At 40.6% G+C, this 17,149-nt stretch overlaps 1 protein-coding gene across 3 annotated transcripts in view; it reads right to left on the minus strand.

The window, feature by feature from the left end:
- Nucleotides 1–17,149, minus strand: part of CUNH10orf71 (chromosome unknown C10orf71 homolog) — a 75,030-nt gene that overhangs the window by 13,193 nt on the left and 44,688 nt on the right. For 2 of the 3 annotated variants that reach the window (XR_011164252.1, XR_011164253.1), the window contains exon 4: nt 259–507. The exons of the other annotated variant lie outside the window; for it this stretch is intronic. The gene's annotated coding sequence lies outside the window, so the exon portion shown is untranslated. The remainder of the gene's footprint in view (nt 1–258; nt 508–17,149) is intronic. 3 annotated transcript variants of the gene reach the window in all.

Below are 17,149 nucleotides of genomic sequence, written 5' to 3' on the forward strand. Positions count from 1 at the left end.
CTCTCTCTCTCTCTCTCTCTCTCTCTCTCTCTCTCTCTCTCTCTCTCTCTCTCTCTCTCTCTCTCTCCCTCTCCCTCATTGTCTCTGTCTCTGTAGGTTTCCTGCACAAACTTTTTTCAGTTCTGTACTACCCAGGGTTTGACTTATTAAACAATTACCTCTCAACCACCCTTAATGAAACCTTGAGGGTGGGGTGGGGTAGGAAGAGGAGACCTATTCGGACTTAAATTCAGCACATTAGCCTTTTGTCCAACTCACCTGGACCATTCCCGTACACTGGACCAAAGGGTGGTCTGTAGCAGAGACAGGTGGGGTGGGGGTTCCTAGTACTTTGCCTCTTGGGAGCTCAGCGGAAGTTGCCAATTGATTAAAATAGGATCAGCCAAGGCCGAGTGAAAGCATTAAGAGAGGCACCTCTTCGTTCAGTGTGATTGGAAAGTCGGGGGCTTCCACTAGGTTTCAGGATTTTACCATTCTCACTGGAGTCCTTTGTTCTCTTCCTCCTGCCTGAGGATGTGGTGGAGATTGCAGTAATTAGATAATGGCTATAAAACCTGTTAAACTTCCCAAGAGAGGCCATTTATAAATATCAGGTATTATTATTTTTGTGGGTAATATTGTTATCACATCTCCCAGGTTTCCCTGCTCCCTCTCCTTATAGATGTGAAGTGCCCTGAGGTTTCCTCCATTTCATAGATGTTACCCTAGCAGAAGAAGAGGGAAGAGAGGGTCAGTAAGGGACTGGTACTTCTGGAAATTCTACCTAATAACCTGGCATTACGGGATTTTGCCCAGCCTTCTCTGCAGAAGTCATTTGTCCCTGGAATCGTGATATTAGACACTGCATGAAAGGATTGGAAAGGCTAGTGTCCCCTCTCTGTGGAGATGCATGTACGAGGTTTTGTGTGTGAATGTGCACATGTGTGTGTGTGTGTGTGTGTATAGGGTGTATAGTAGAGAAGAACACTGCTATCATTATTAGGGTCATTTAATTACTCTATAGCAGAGACAAAACAGGATGGGGCAATCAGGGTTTTGTCCCAGGGTGTTAAAATTGATAGGAACACTGACAGCAAGTCAGTCTTCCAGTATTGTGGAAAAAAGCTGAGGGGAGTACTTAATTTTCAAGAATAATTGCTCAAAATAGGAAGCAACCAGATGGCTAGGTAACCACATGACAGGTGCATTTCTCCCAGGCCATTCTAACACTGTTGTCCACACTGTGACAGCCTCCCTAGCAATGACCTCACTGTTTATCACAGGCCCCAACTTAGATGAGAGTTTCTTTCGTAATGATAGTCCTTCACGCAAAAATGGCTATTTAAGAGAGGCAGCACGGTACAGTGGAAAAGACCCAGGATCTGGAGTCCAAGAACCTAGTTTTAAATCCTAGTCACTTACTCTCTGTGTAACCTTGGGTAAAATCATTTAACTGGTCTGGGCCTCAGTTTCCTCTGTAAAGAGAAGGGGTTATTCTAGAAGCCCTTTCATGCCCCTACTGGTTCTGGTTCTATGATCTAATGAATAATCCATCTTTATAGCATGAGCCACTGTAGAAAAGGACTGATTCCTGTACATTATGCCCTTCCTATTTCTAAATATGAAATGTCCATCAAGTCTCTTTTAATGCTTCTTCCTCCCTGGCTAAATGAGTCTAGCATTTTAATCTCTCTTCCATTTAGATGTCTGATCCTTTTTATTACTTGCTTTAGATCTTGCAGTTCCCATTGTATAGCATTGTCTTTCTCCCTCTCAGTAGAGAGATGGTTCTTTCTGCTATGGAACCAGCTTTGCCTTTCTCTCTCTTTCTTGTTTATGACTATGGAGTCTTACTTAGAGGATCACAGGACCAGAGGTTTAGAGCTGGAAGGTACCTTAAGGGCTATATCTTTCTATGTGCTTTATGACATGGAGCAACCATTCCTTGAGGTTAATTTTAACCTCCTGGGTCCCAGTTTATAGATGAGGACACTGAAGTCCAGAAAGGTTGCCGGAAGTCACTCATTGGCAGAAATAGATTTAGAACCCCTCCTGCCCTGTAACTTTTGCTGTTTCACTTTCTGGTGGTCAATTAAACTCAACAAACACTTAGCTGAAAAAGTGCTTTGCTATTGAAATATTAAAGGGGAAACTGAATAGAAACTGAGAGTGGAATAGTGGAGAGAGTCAGGAAGACCCAGGAGCATGTCCTTCTCATCAATGTATATATGGGCTATGTCCTACAAGGCAAGTTACTTCACTTTTCATTGAAACTCTCTAAAACTGCAAGTTGGGGAGCAGGGAGCTACCTCCATGGGAGAAGGACTTTGCTTACTGGGAATTTTCTCTACTAACGAAATCTGTTAGAAAAGGGAAAAAAATTGAAGCTATTATTGATTTCTTCACTTTGCATTGTTGTTTGTTCAGTCTGACTCTTTGTGACCCCATTTGGGGTTTTCTTGGCAAAGATACTGGAGTGGTTTGTCATTTCTTTCTCCAATTCATTCTACAGATGAGGAAACCGAGGCAAATAGGGTCAAGTGACTTTCCAGGGTCACAGAGCTAGTAAGTGCCTCAGGCCAAATTTGAACTCAGGAAGATGAATGCTCTATCCACTGTGCCACCTATCACTTTGCATAGTATTTGTATAACAAAGGCGTCTATTCACTTAATGCTTTTAAAAATCTACCAAAAGCAATTATCTGATTAGGTTTTCCCAACAATCCCGAGTGGTTGGGGTATAAGCATTAGCTATCTCCATTTAACAGATGAGAAAACTGAAGCTCAGAAAGCTAAGAAACTTGAGGTTGCATTGGAAAGAACAATGGCTTTAGAGCCAGTGGACCTGAATTTGATCCTGACTTCTTTCATTAACTACTTAACTTACCTCTCTGGCCTCAGTTTCTTCATCTGTAAAATGGAAGGGTGTTTAGCTGGGTGACCTCTAAACTCTCTTCCAAAATTCAATCTATGTTTGTATGACTATTAAATGGTACAACCTGGACTGCACCACCACAAGGTAGACCACATTTCATCATTTAAAAGGCACTTTTACATCTTCTATCTCATTTAATCTTCACAATATCCTTTCACACAGCAACCAGAGAAGGACTGTGCCTTCCTGGGAAGGTCTGATTAGCCCACAGATGATTTATACTCCCAGAGATAAATCCAAATTCTGTTCGGAAATAACGGCTAGCTTGCAAAAGCATTAAGGTTCCATTTATTCAAGAGTTCCATGTTCTTTTTACCTGTGGCATAGCATGGAGGCAGCATTTCTATGATAAGCATAAATGACACACTTCAATTCTTCTGAATTACCCATTTGTACTTATTCATCAGAGCCCTGGCAGCACATCATTACCAGCATCCACAGCATCCGATCTAACTGGAGCATCCCAAGTGGGGGATTGCTATGGGATGGCTTCTGACAGCTGGCTGTTTGCTCAGAAAAGAAACTGAAGTTTGTAGGAGGAAAGGGACAATGGGTATTTTGTAGATACAAGTTCCATTCATCCTCTAGGACTGTATGTTGATTATTTGTGCATAACTGATATCTGAGCAGTATAGTACCCTGGGGCCCATGTTTCAAAGTGAAGGAATGGGTCTTTGTTTTTCTTCTAATATTTTGTGATAAAAGTCCTGCCCAGGATGAGTCTTCATAGCTGATATCCTGCAGTATAGGGCATAGTACCCACTATTTCCAGTATCAAGAAACTACCTGTTGCAAGTAGAGGGAGACCATTGGGTGGATGGGTGAAATGGGGCCCATAAAAGTAGGAATGTATATAATACCTTCGGGAGCATACCAGAAAAGACTGGTCTGGGTGGAGCAAATGGTTGGTTCTGAGAAGGAATGGGCACTAAGGTTGGAAATGTAGATAGGGCTGGATCTTAGGGGGCCTTGAGTGGCAGGCTAAAGCCTTTGGAACTGATCTTTTAAGCAATGAAGAGTCATTTTCTGGTAGAAAATAGACTGGGGTGGGGAACCTGTGGAGATCACATGTGGCCTTCTAGGTCCTTGGGTGTAGCCTTTTGGCTGAGTCCAAGTTTTACAGAACAAATTCTTTTATTAAGGGGATTTGTTCTGTGAAGTTTGGATTCAGTCAAAGGGCTGCACTTGAGGGGCTAGAGGGTCACATAAGACCTTGAGTCTATAGGTTTCTTATTGTATAGTAGGCTCTTTAGTAAATATCTGTTGTTATTGCTGCAGCTGCTGCTGACCATGGTGAAAATTTTTCAGTATGTGAGGCATCAAACAGTGTTGAGCATCATGGAGGATGTCCAGGGCAGAGTCCCAACTGAAGAAGACTCCCCTAGAGGGATGAGGTCTTCTATATTCCTGTTGGTTGATGAAATTATGGCGATTATATCAAGTTCTGGAACATTGCTGAACTTACTAAATGAGATTCATAATCACTCAAAAGATTTTAGCTTAACTTAACTCTTCCTGGGGGAGGGAGGGATCAAGTGGAGTAAATACTCCTATTGTTTAGACCATGGTAGGTCTCTAGATGGACAAACTATTAACTGGGCTTAGAATTGAACAGAGGAAGGACAGTGGGATAGATTACTTTTGGGAAATAGTTCCTTCAATGACTGCAAACTTCTTGAAACAGAAGTTAATCTTAAAACCAATATTTTTCTAGTGATGGAGTATGGCTTCAAGTAGTAGAATGACATAATCCCCGAAGGATTGAAGCCAAGGATCAAAACAAGGGAAATGGAGAAACATATGGTGGGTACAAGGAGCATGTTACAAATGAGGAATTCTACAGGAACAACAATATAAAAGAGGTGCCCAGAGAAAGGTAGGATTTAGACAAAAAAGATGGTCAATTATGGACCAATCCTATACAAACAAGCTATCTACTGGGCAAACTGGAAATAACCAACAAAGGGAAGGCTTAAAATTAAATTATCCCTTCCCCTAGGGAGTTAACAACTCATAAGGGGATTAGACTCAGAATATATGGCATGTGCACAGAGAAACACTAGTTATCTACAAAGTCACACATATATTTAAGAGGAAGAGGACACTAGGTCAACTGGGAAAAGTAGAAGGAAGCTGGGTATTCTAAAAGATGGAGTTAGGGAGGCATCCTACTTCAGCCATAGACTACCTGTGCAAAGGCAGAGGTGGGAGGTGGGGAGCATCTAGCAGGTCAGGTTTGCTGAAACTGAGTATGTGAAGGGGACTAATGAGAACTCATGTTGAGCTTGTGGTCAACCAAAACCCCAAGGTCTTTTTCTCATGAGCTGCGGTCTAGTCATGTTTCCTCTATCCTTTATTTGTATAATTGATTTTTTAAAAACCAAAAGTGCAGGACCTTACACTAATCTCTATTAAATTTTATCTTGGCTTCTGCCTATTGTTCTAGCTTGGTGAGACCTTTATAGGCCTTGATTTTGTCATTCATTGTGATCTTTCCCAGTTTTATTTATGTATTCATCTGAGTTGCTGATAGAAATGCTGAGCTAGATGAGTCAGACAGGACCAAAAGCAGAACCCCAGTAATCTTTTTCCAGGTTGACATGATTCCACTAATCACCACTCTTTAGGTCCACTTATTCAAATTCTTCAGAATTCACCTATCTAGGTGATTATGGAGCCCAGATCTTTCCCTTCCCTTCCCTTCTCTCCCCTTCCCTCCCCCTTACCCTCCCCTCCCCTTCCTTCCCATCCTCTCCTCTCCCTTCCCCTTTCCTTCTCCTCCATAAGGATATCATGTGAGTCTTTGGTCCAATGCATTGCTGAAGTACCAGGTATGCAGATATCCTGCATCCCTCCATGGCCTGATTGCATATATTTGCTGCATAGCCACTGATGGATATTATAAACTTCTAGGTCAGCCTCCAAGATGGATACAATTTCATATCTTTCTTATTTTCCTCATGATTTTTATAATGTGGGAACTTGTGGGGGCTTGACCATTTCTGCACTTTTAAACTAGAATGGTGTTGGGAACTCTGCTGTGCAAAGATGCTTTGCAGTCATCTATTTTCATTCCTTACATAGAGGCAATGCATTAATGGACATTAGAAGGCCAGAGCTCTTGGCAATGAGGAATAGTCCATGAACCTTGATGAATCTGTTATGCTGGGGACTCTTGCTCAGGTACAGATTGGACTAGATGGCCTTAGAGGTCCTCTCCAACCCTGATTCTATGATTTTGTGACATTGATCAATGCTAGTCAATATTCTTTGGGTTTGCTTACCAATACATCTAACCGTCCTATCATTTGCTTCTAGTGTGTGCAGTGGTAAAGGACTTTGAAGATCTTCCCTGACCCTTAATGGGCTTCACTTGGAGCCCAACAAGAGAAGCTTGCTTTGGGGAGGCTTGTTTTTAGCCACACTTTTTGTTACTTTGTAATTAGACATGCAGATTGTGATGTTCTCTGACCCTGGAGAAGGCTATATATACCCTGATGTGAAGTTTTGCTTGGGGCTCACTTTGGGAAGAGTTGTGTGATTTGGCCAGATGAGACTCTGGGCAGCCATTGAGCACCCCTCTCCCCCACTTTGGAAACCCAGGTGTTGGTGCTTCTCTCTCTGGTAAGTAACTGTATGTATGTAATGGTCAGACATCTAGAAACCCTGTCTGTTGAATTGTATTATTTTCGTCTGTATCTTTTGTCTGCTTGTAATTTCTGTTTGTATTTTCTCTGAAGTTCAGGATGCTGACTTTTCCCTTGATGTAGGTAAATAATATATGTTTGATTAAAGTAAGATTGTTAACCCCTTTTGAGTTGCTTTCCTTTAGGAAAGTAGTTCAAAGAACCTTTGCTAGCAGCTATCCTGGGTATGCTAGGGTGCTTGCTGCTACAGTATGTCAAAGTTGCTGCCCTGCTTCCACAGGGAAAGGAGGAGGAGGAGGCATAGATATTGTGGGGAGTTATCCACCTGGACTCTTGAATTGTCTGGAGTTTAATTAACTGGGTTATCTAAGACAGGGGTTCTTAACTTGGCTTCTGTGGATAGATTTCAGAAGATTCTGTAAATTGGGATGGGAAAAAATTACATCTTTATGTTCACTAACCTCTAGTTGAAATTCATCATTTCCTTTACTTATTTCAAAACATTATTCTGAGAAGTGTCAACAGACTTCACTAGACTGTCAAATGGGGGTATGACACAAACAGGGTAAAGAACTTCTGATGTAGGAGGAGACAGAGTGATGAAAGATCACTGCTATTTCTATCCTGGCTCCAGATCTCAGTTGAAAGTGTTCTGTGAGAGTGAGAGAGGTAGGGGAAGGACCTTGAACACTGCAGGCTTCCATGACTCCAGGGGTCCAGTATTCACCAAGTGTATGTCTTTTTGATTCTCTATTGGTATAGTGATACTTCTCACCCAGAAAAATCAACCAAGGAGACTTCATTTGTATGAATTCATCCAATCAAATTGCCTATCTGTTTTCACACCAAACTGAAAGATGATCTGTACATATAGAACACTACAATGGGACTGTTAATGTCAGTATGCGTGTCTGGAAATGACTGATGTCAACTGGAGTGTCCTCATGTACATGTTTGTTGCCTGATAAAACCTTCCAAGGCCAATTTTCTTCATTTAGAGAATGCCTAGGGAGAAGTCATAGACTTCTGTCATCATTGAGCCTGTATCTCTCCATCTTGTCCATAAAAACACCTTGAGACATTATTAAATGCCTTGCTGGTGCCCATATGGATTGAGTCTACATAATTTACCCTGATCTACCAGTCTAGCCAAAGAAGAAATTACTGAAAATGAGTATGGTCTGTTCTTCATGAGTTTATACCAGCTTCTCATGATTATTACTTCAATTTCTATTGTTGTGGGTTTATTATTTATTTATTTATTTTTTGTATTTACTACTGGATCTCTTTATCTTGCATAGGTTGGAAATACAGTAACTACTCAAGGACCTGATCCCACTGACAATTGGTAATTAATCTGCTCCATTTTCAGCATGGGCTGGTTCACCCCAGCTTAGGAAATCTGGTAGTCCCTCAGTTCCCAGAAGCTCCCCGTATTGTTGCTGGAATGAGTGAGGATATCTGATTGGCTTCATTCTGATTTGTAGTGTAGAACTCTTGAGATCAGATATTCACTACCTCAGCCTCCTTCAACAGCAGAGTTTACAAGTATGTGTTTCCATGTCTGGCACCTTCACTTTTGAGATGTTTACAAACCACTAGAGTGTAAGCTCCTGGAAGGCAGGGACTAGGTTTTTTTTTTTGCCTTTTTTTTTTTTTTTTGTATCCCTAGTACTTAGCGTAGGGCCTGGCTCATAATAGGCACTTAATGAATGCTTATTGATTGATTGATGCCATCTATTTAATATCCATTCTAGACTTTTACTAGAGATAAACCTTATATTTGCTAGTCTACAATGTGTAATACATCCCATTCCCCTTTTTTGAATACAGGACAATGTTTGCTATATTCTCTCTTTTTGGTACTTCTTATCTTTTCTAAGATTTCTCAAAGATTACTAATAGTCCAGTAATCACATGTGCAAGTTTTTTCAGTGCCCTGGGGTGCCATTTAATTCAATGACACGAACTCATTTAGATAATCTAGGTGACCTCATACTACCTACTCAGAGAAACAAAATTCTTTGTGACTCTTTGTGGGTCCAGCTGCCAGCCCAGCTGTGGGTCTGTTTAAGAAGTGAGGATCAACATGGGTGGAGTACCCACAGAAGAACAGACAGAATTAGCTGACCTAACAATGATCATACCAGCTGTTGTGGCAAGCTTTTCTCCAGACATGTTTCCTGCTTAATTGTGACTCATTTGTGCCTGAATTTTGGCTCAAATTTCCTGGTGATGATCATTGGGCCTCCATGATTATGAACTCCTCTCTGACGCCCACCCCAGACCCTTGGCTTCCCCTCGCTTTCTAAGCAACCCTATTGGATAAAATCCTTGCCCTGAACTTGACATTGTCCTAGTACTCCTGAGCAAACTTTTCTCGTGGATACTCCTGCTTACATCATCTGTCATTCCACCCCTTCCTCCCTCCCATTCCCAAGGCCATGCAATGCTTTTCTTGATTTGGGTTTTTTTTTTTTTGGAGATGGTCCACCACAGCTTGAAAAGTCCCTTTGTTGTTCTTAGCACTTTTCAGAAATCTCAGCTATTTTAGGACCTTAATTTTCTTGGTATTCTTTGTGTTTTTTTTTTTTTTTTGAGACTGGGCCTCCCTATCTTGCATATAAAGGCAGTATAGTGGTCACTCATGAATGGGATCCTACAACTGATTGGCATGGGAGCTTTGACATGCTCTGTTTATTCCCGTGGCTGATTCACCTCTCTTTAAGTAACCTGGTGGGGGTTCACCATATTGGTGTTGGACTTTGTATGGATATTTGACTGGCTTATCCCACTATAGCTCAAAATTCCCAACCTCATGATTCAACCACAAGATTCTGCTTTCCCCAGCAGGGATTATAGGTATGGATCATCATGCCTATCTCCTCTACACACTTTTAAGCTCAAAGATATAGAGCTAGAAGGGATCTCAGAGGACACAGAATCCAACCTCCTTATTTCCAGGTAGTGGGGGCAGCTAGGTGGTTCAGTGGATAGAGCTCTGGGTCTTGGGTCATGAAGACACAACTTCCTGGGTTTAAATCTGGTCTCATATACAAAGCTGAGTGACCTTAGGGAAGTCACTTAACCCTGTTTGCCTCAGGTTCCTCATCTGTAAAATGAGCTGGAGAAGGAAATGGTAAATTACTCCAATACCTTTGCCAAGACAATCCCAAATGGGGTCATAGAGAGTCGTACACAACTAAAATGACAACAACAACATCTGAAATCCAAAATCTAGCGTGCTTTCACTGTGCCATATGCACCTTCTATTCTTTATAACCACTCCCTTTTAACCTGAGCTTATTAGAGAATTTCTTAGGAAACCACATTAGCTTCTTCTCCTTAATTTCTTCATAGGATTATTCTTGATTTCATGATCTGAATTTCATTCTTGAAAGACTCCCCTCTTGAAAAGGGCCCACCTGTACAAAAATATTTATAGCAGCCCTTTTTGTGGTAGCAAGGAATTGGAAATTGAGGGGATGCCCATCAATTGGGGAATGGCTGAAAAACTTGTGGTATATCAATGTAATGGAATACTATTGTTCTATAAGAAATGATGAGCAGAAGCATTTCAGAAAAATCTGGACTTACATGAGCTGATGCTGAGTGAAGTGAGCAGAACCAGGAGAACATTGTACACAGTAACAACAACATTCTGCAATGATCAACTTTGATAAGGCTTGGCTCTTCTCAGCAATGCAATGATCTAAGGCAATTCCAAGGGACTCATGATGGAAAATGCTGTCCACATCCAGAGAAAGAACAATGGAGTCTGAATGCAGATTGAAGGATACTATTTTTTCTTTCTTTTTTCTTTCTCATGGTTTTTCTCTTTTGTTCTGATTCTTCTTTCACAAACGTGACTATGTGGAAATATGTTTAATATGATTGTACATGTATAACCTATATCAGATTGTATGACATCTTAGGGAAAGGTGTGAGGAGGGAGGGAGAAAAAAATCTGGAACTCAAAATCTTGTAAAAGTGAATGTTGACGACGATTTTGCATGTAATTGAAAAAGTACTATTAAGTGGTAAATAAAAGACTCTCCTCTTTTTTTGAGTCAACTTCTCTTTTAGAGGTTCAGGTCGTGGGATCATGATCATTTCTCTGAACTTTTGGAAATCTTATGAAAGTTTAGGGTACAAGATCTAGTGTTCCACTTCTCACTTTTGATGAATTTTAAGATGCTATGTTCACTTTCTCCCAAGGTCTCCATCATTTCTACTTTACCTTGCTCTTTCTTGAAAGAAGAAGGCATAGTGGACAGGAAGTTGAATTCGGAGTTTGAAGTATCTGGTTTCAAATCCTGCTTCAGACACTTGACCTTGGGCAAATCATTTATTATCTCTGAGTTTCAGTTTTTCTCATCTTTTATAGATTTTTATATTTATATATAATTTTTATTTTATAATTATTTATTTTTATTATATATTATATTGTATATCTCATTTTATAGGAGAGATTAGACTCAATATCTTCTAAAGTCCCTTTCAGTTTGAAATGTACTCCTGTTATTATATAGGTGTAATGGGAATGTAAAATTTTTTTGGAGGGCAATTGGGATTAAGTGACTTACCTAAGGTCACATGGCTACTTTTTGTATTAAGTATCTGAGGCCAAATTTGAACTCAGGTCCTCCAGACTCCAGAGCTGGTGCTCTACTCACTGCACCACCTAGCCACCCCCAGGGAATGTAAATTTTTAAGATCTTCCCTGCCCCTAGGCTTAAGTGTACCTGGAGCCTGTGGTGGGAGGCTTGTTTCTCAGGAGATACTTTGTGATTGGGCAGTGGGTCAAGAAGGTTGTTACATTCTCTGAGCCAGGAGAAGGTTATATAAGCCCCGATGTGAGGCTTTGTTTTGGTGCTCACTTTGAGAAATGTTGTGTGATTTGACCAGATGAAACTACGGGCAGCCATTGTTGAGAGCCCCCCGGATTTGAAAACCCAGATGTTGATGCTTCCCTCTCTGGTAACTGGGATTAGATATGGATGTATGTAACGGTTGGACAGTTTGGAAGCCTATTTGTCGAAATGTTCTTGTAACTTGTGCTTGTAACCTCTGTATACTCTGAAGTTTGGGGTGCTGACCTTTTCCCCCTGAACTAGGAAAACAATATATGTTTGATTGATTAAAGTAAGCTTGTTAAACCATTTTGAGTTGCTTTCCTTTAGCAAAGCAGATCTAAGAACCTGTGTTGGCAGCCACCCTTCGGACGCTGGGGTGCTTGCTGTTACACTAGGACAAGTCCCATAACCTTTCTGTGCTTCAGTTTTTTCACCTTAGAAATTGTCAAAGATGGTTAAAAGGACCTCTATAGTTTCTTCTAGCTCTAAAGCTAAACTCTTATGGACCCCAAATGGCAGGTCCGTTCATTGATTCCTTTGTGATAAAGAAAACAGATTGATAAAAATGACTCCAAGGCTTTGATCTTAAATCTAGTAAGTGTTAGAAATGCAAAAGACATAAAGTTAACTTTTAATAGACCATAACCTTTTAAGAAAATCTTTACCCTAGTTGATTGGTTCTTGGCTCTTTTCCAGTATAGGGACATCTTAGAGGCTTTGTTAATCATTTTGCTCTAGTCATCTTTGATTCCTAGTGCTATTCAAAGATTTTGCTCAGGCTTACTTAGGTGACCCCTTTCCTTTTAGTATCCTCCTTTGACAATCAGTAATATCAGGCTTTTTTTTTTTTGAGGGGGGAGGGAACTTGACATTCATATAACCGTTTCAGGTTTACAACATGTTATGCATACATTATCTCAGAGCAGGTCAAATATATTCCAATACATGGAAAGATCCTTCTTGCTGTCCTATCTCCCTCATCATCCCCAAAAAAGTATGGAGGAAAAGAAGAGAGAGTCAAGCAAACTCTTTCATTTTTCTCTGCGCACTTCTTCTCAACATAGCAAAACTTTCTGATTATGTTTCCTTAGGTAATAAAAAAATAGTAATACTGAAACATGTTTTAAGCTAGGAGTCATTAATCCAGTCGAGTCCCTAACGTGCAAGCAACATTCACTTTGTGAGGTAAGGCATCCATTCCTTAAAATGCAATCCAGCCCTAACGAGGTTAAGAAATACTGCTAAAACAGTAGATGTACTGTTTTAACATATAAACACTTTATAAAATACCATTGGTTCAATGAAAGAAGTTGTTGAAATCTTCACGTCAGCAAGTCCTTATCTGATTTTTTTTTAAATAAAAAGCTTATGTCTTTCAGGTCCCTGGGCACCTGACCTTTACAGATGGAATGAGAATGTACGCATGAGAAATAAAACTATCCACTGAAAACAATATTAAATCACCTCTAGATTGTTTCCGAAGCTGTACTTTAGCTGCTTCTTTATGGCCCAGCCAATGAAGGAAGTCACCTTCTTTAAGGGCTACAGAAGGTGTTACAGTCTTCAGTTCATCCTCATTGATGGTCTTGGCTTACTCTATCCATTAATGTAGGATGGAAAATTTGTTCCATTATACTTTGTTTAGGGTTGGAAGAAATGGGAGATGGTTAGCTTGGAGAGGAGAAGAACCAGGTTGGGAAGAGTTGTCATATGGCTGTCATTAATCTGGTTATGTTTGACTGCATCAGGAGGAATGAGTGGCATTCTGTACTGCCTTTGTAAAGAGGGAAATTTGAGCTTGATGGCAGGGTAGGCTTGCAGACAATTAGGGCTGTCCAGAAGCGGAATGGCCTGCTTTGAGAAGCAGGCATCCTCCCAGGTGAGAAAACTGAAATCAAGGCAAACTTTTATTAAACATTCCACTCCAGGATATGCCTCCTGAAGATTTAAACCTGGAGCAAAACTTTACAGGATTCTGCCTCTGACACTCATTAGTTTTGTGGTTAGGGACTGGACCTGTGATTTCATTATAATAGAAAACAACAGAATGTAGAAATTCTCTAGATAAATGGAGGTCAGCACCTTCACCAAAATGATTTCTAGTTTTGGAGAGTTACCTAGTTCACCGAGATCTTAAGTGACTTGTGTAGGGTCACATAGCCAGGATGGATCAAAGCATAACTTGAACCCCAGATCTCTTTTCCTTCCTTACTTCCTTTGACCTCATTCTAGTAGAGTACCTCTCTTTCTTTAAGATGTAGCAACTCAAGCTCCATGTTCTTCGTGAAGCGTTTGCTAGTTCTAATAGGCCTTCTTTCTAAACTACTTTTGATTTGGGTATTTGGTGTGTGTGTGTGCTAATTTATATGCACATACACTATTATATGTGGTGTGTGTATAAATATCATGTGAATATAAAATGAACACACATGATACATATACTTATAATGTATAGCATGTTGAGTATCTATAGTGTATTATACATGGTTATATACATATATACACATATATATTTAATGTTAGTAATTAATACAACTTTCTTTGTAATGGGAGAGAAATGTACATACATATATGTATGCAAATGTGCACACATGCACACACATATATATATTCCATGTAAGGAAACTGAGGCAGACAGATGCTAAAGTAAATTTGAGCAGGGTCACACAGCTAGTAAGTATCTTAGGCTAGATTTGAACTCACATCTTCTTGACTCCAGGGCCAGAGCTCTATTCACTGTGCTACCTAGCTGCCCAGATACTCACGATGAATATACCTTCTTATGGGGGAGACAAGTGCATTTAAATATACACACACAGACATATGCATGACTATAACTATCTACATATATGTGTATATATGTGTGTATCTATGTATACATATTTAACCTCTGCCTCAGTTTCTTTAATTGTTGAATGAGGATGATAATAGTGCCCATTTTCCAGGACTGTTGTGAAGCTCAAATGAGATCCTATTTGTCAAGTGCTCTGCAAAATTTAAACACTTTCTAAGTGTCATTGGTGCTGTTATTTTATGCAGCCAGTGATTTATACTGATGGAGTTAAGCCTTCCGTAGAGCTGTCTGTCCTTTGGAAGCGGATGGGCTGACTCTTACAAGAATCAGGTACCAGGTACTTTCCATCACTCACTTCTGCAAGGGAAGTGGGAAGCCAATTCATAGTTTTTTAAACCCACGTGTGCAGCACAAATATAAAGTCTCTTCTGATTAAGGACTTGGATTTTTTTAGGTAAAATATACAAACTGCAAAGAGGCAACATGAGATAGAAGCTAGAGGCTGGCTCTCAGAGTCATGAAGATTTGGGTTCACGTTCTGCCTATGACAAATACTAGCTGTGTGACCCTGGGGAAGTCACTTAATGTGAAGCCAGGCAACTCTCTAAGACTGCAAATTGTAGAGAGTGTAACCACCTAAATTGGTAGAGGGAGTCCTTCTTAGGGAGCTCCCTACATCCATAAAAATACAATTTTGTTAAAAACAAAAACAAAATTCAATTTAAAAAATGCCATATGCGTTAATAAAACTAGTAAATACCTATACAGTTTTAAACCAAATATGATTTTTTTTAAAAAAGCAATCTGGGTTAAGTAACTTGCTCAAGGTTACACGGCCAGTTATTTCTGGGTGTGGTGCTGAGTATCTGAGCCCGGATTTGATCCAGGTCATCCCGACACTGGAACCAGTGCTCTTACTCGCTGAGCCACCTGGCCGCCCCTAAGCAATTGTGGTTAAGTAACTTGCTCAAGGTTACATGGCCAGGTGTTTCTGGGTGGGTGCTAAGTGTCTGAGCCCAGGATTCGATCTCCAGGTCATCCCAACACTGGAGCCAGTGCTCTTACTCGCTGTGCTACCTGGCTGCCCCCAAATATGATTTTTAAAAATATTTTATAGGTATTATTTTACCCTTACAGTACCCTAATAGGATACAATCACCAGGTCTACAGAGCCCATTGTGCTAACCTCATTGCTGTATACCAGCACCATGCCGAGAAACTGAATCCTTTCCATTTGAATTGTCTTGCGAAGATTCTGAAGATCATCTGGAAGGACACTGAGGTCCTTTCTCAAACTAAACTGCCAGCATTAAAACTCCACTGCAGAGAGCACAGCTCTGGTGGGCTGATCATGTCATGTGAATACCAAACTGTACACTTGACAAAAAGATTATTTTATGGGAACTCAGACAGGGCAAGTGCTTACAAGGTGGTCAGAAAAAGCAATAGAAGGACACTCTCAATGTCTCTCTCAAGAACTTGGGAACTGATTGTGTGACACTGGCAGAGGACAGCCCAGCATGGCATGCCTGCATCAGAGAAAGCACTGTGCCCTATGAGCAAAGGAGGATTCAAGTGACTCAAAAGAAATGGGAGATGCTCAAATTTAGAGAATCCACTCCAAATGTTCACATGGACTATTTGTGTCTGACCTGTGGTAGAGTGTTCCAAGCTTGTATTGGTCTGATCAGCCACAGTCAGACACAATGAAACGACCTCAACATAGTGATATCATTTTGATTCTCTTAAAGAACAGAGGCCAACAACCAACCAACCAGTTAAAGACATAAAGACCCTCCTTCCTGGCAAAGTCTTCATTTCCACTTATGTTCATTTTTCTCCTGAAGGTCTTCAGTCAGTGTCTTACTCTGGTGTGAGGTGATCCTGGATTCTCAGACCAGGGAAGGGCACATCATGTCAGTGTTGCCATAGGATCATTGGAATGTAGATCTGGAGCTGGAGGCGACCTCAGCTGTTATCTAGTTAACCTCATTCTACAGATGAAGAAGCTAAGGCCCAGAGAGTTTAAGTGACTCACCCAAGGTCACACAGTTTCATAGGCCTTCCGATTCCAGAGTCTGCATTTTTCCCTCTTGGTATCTTTTTTTTTTTTTAAGTAATGGGGGTTAAGTACCTTGCTCAAGGTTACACAGCCAGTTATTTCTGGGTGTGGTGCTAAGTATCTGAGCCCGGATTTGATCCCCAGGTCATCCTGACACTGGAGCTGGTGCTTTTACTCGCTGAGCCACCTGGCCACCCCTACCCTCTTGGTATCTTGTGGCCTCTCCAAATGGAAAGGATTTCAATAAATCTACATCTGCCAATAGAGGACAAATCCAAGTTCATAGCAAGGCTTAGAAACCCTGTACCTGGTGATGAATTTTTAAAAAAGTAACAGCTTAAGAAAGTCTACTGTGGAATAGAAGAAAGACAGTTTATTTTGGTAGAGGATGCCCCTACACAAAGATAATCACATATCCTTGCAGTATAGAAGGACATATATTTATTTTAATGTTTTCATTTATGTCTAAGGTATTTGAAAACCACTCAAAGATTTAAATTTTTTTTTCTCAAGTGCTACATGTAATTCATGCTATGTCTAGGCCTCTTGGAAGAAATGATTGCCTGAAGTGCTGGGGCGGAAGTGTCCATAGGCCAGTGATGGAGGAGGAGAGGAGCTCTCCAAAGCACACATCAATATTGGGAGAATATTACTAATACAAAACTAAGAGGGGGCCTCAGAAATAAAATTGGTGACTTTTGGCTGACATCATATTTAGACTAAAATGTTTACCAGGGTCAGGAAAACCACTCATCACTCATCAGAAGGAGGAAACAACATGGAGGGGAGGATTTATTTGATTTGTGTCCTTTGTTTAGGGAATAAAGACCCATCATTCATCCTACAGTATAGCTGTGGTGCACAACCTTGTATCAA

Source organism: Petaurus breviceps, unplaced genomic scaffold, assembly GCF_028583685.1.
Source record: "Petaurus breviceps papuanus isolate PSGF00001 unplaced genomic scaffold, PetGlider_PUasm1.0 90740, whole genome shotgun sequence".
Lineage (NCBI taxonomy): Eukaryota > Metazoa > Chordata > Mammalia > Diprotodontia > Petauridae > Petaurus > Petaurus breviceps.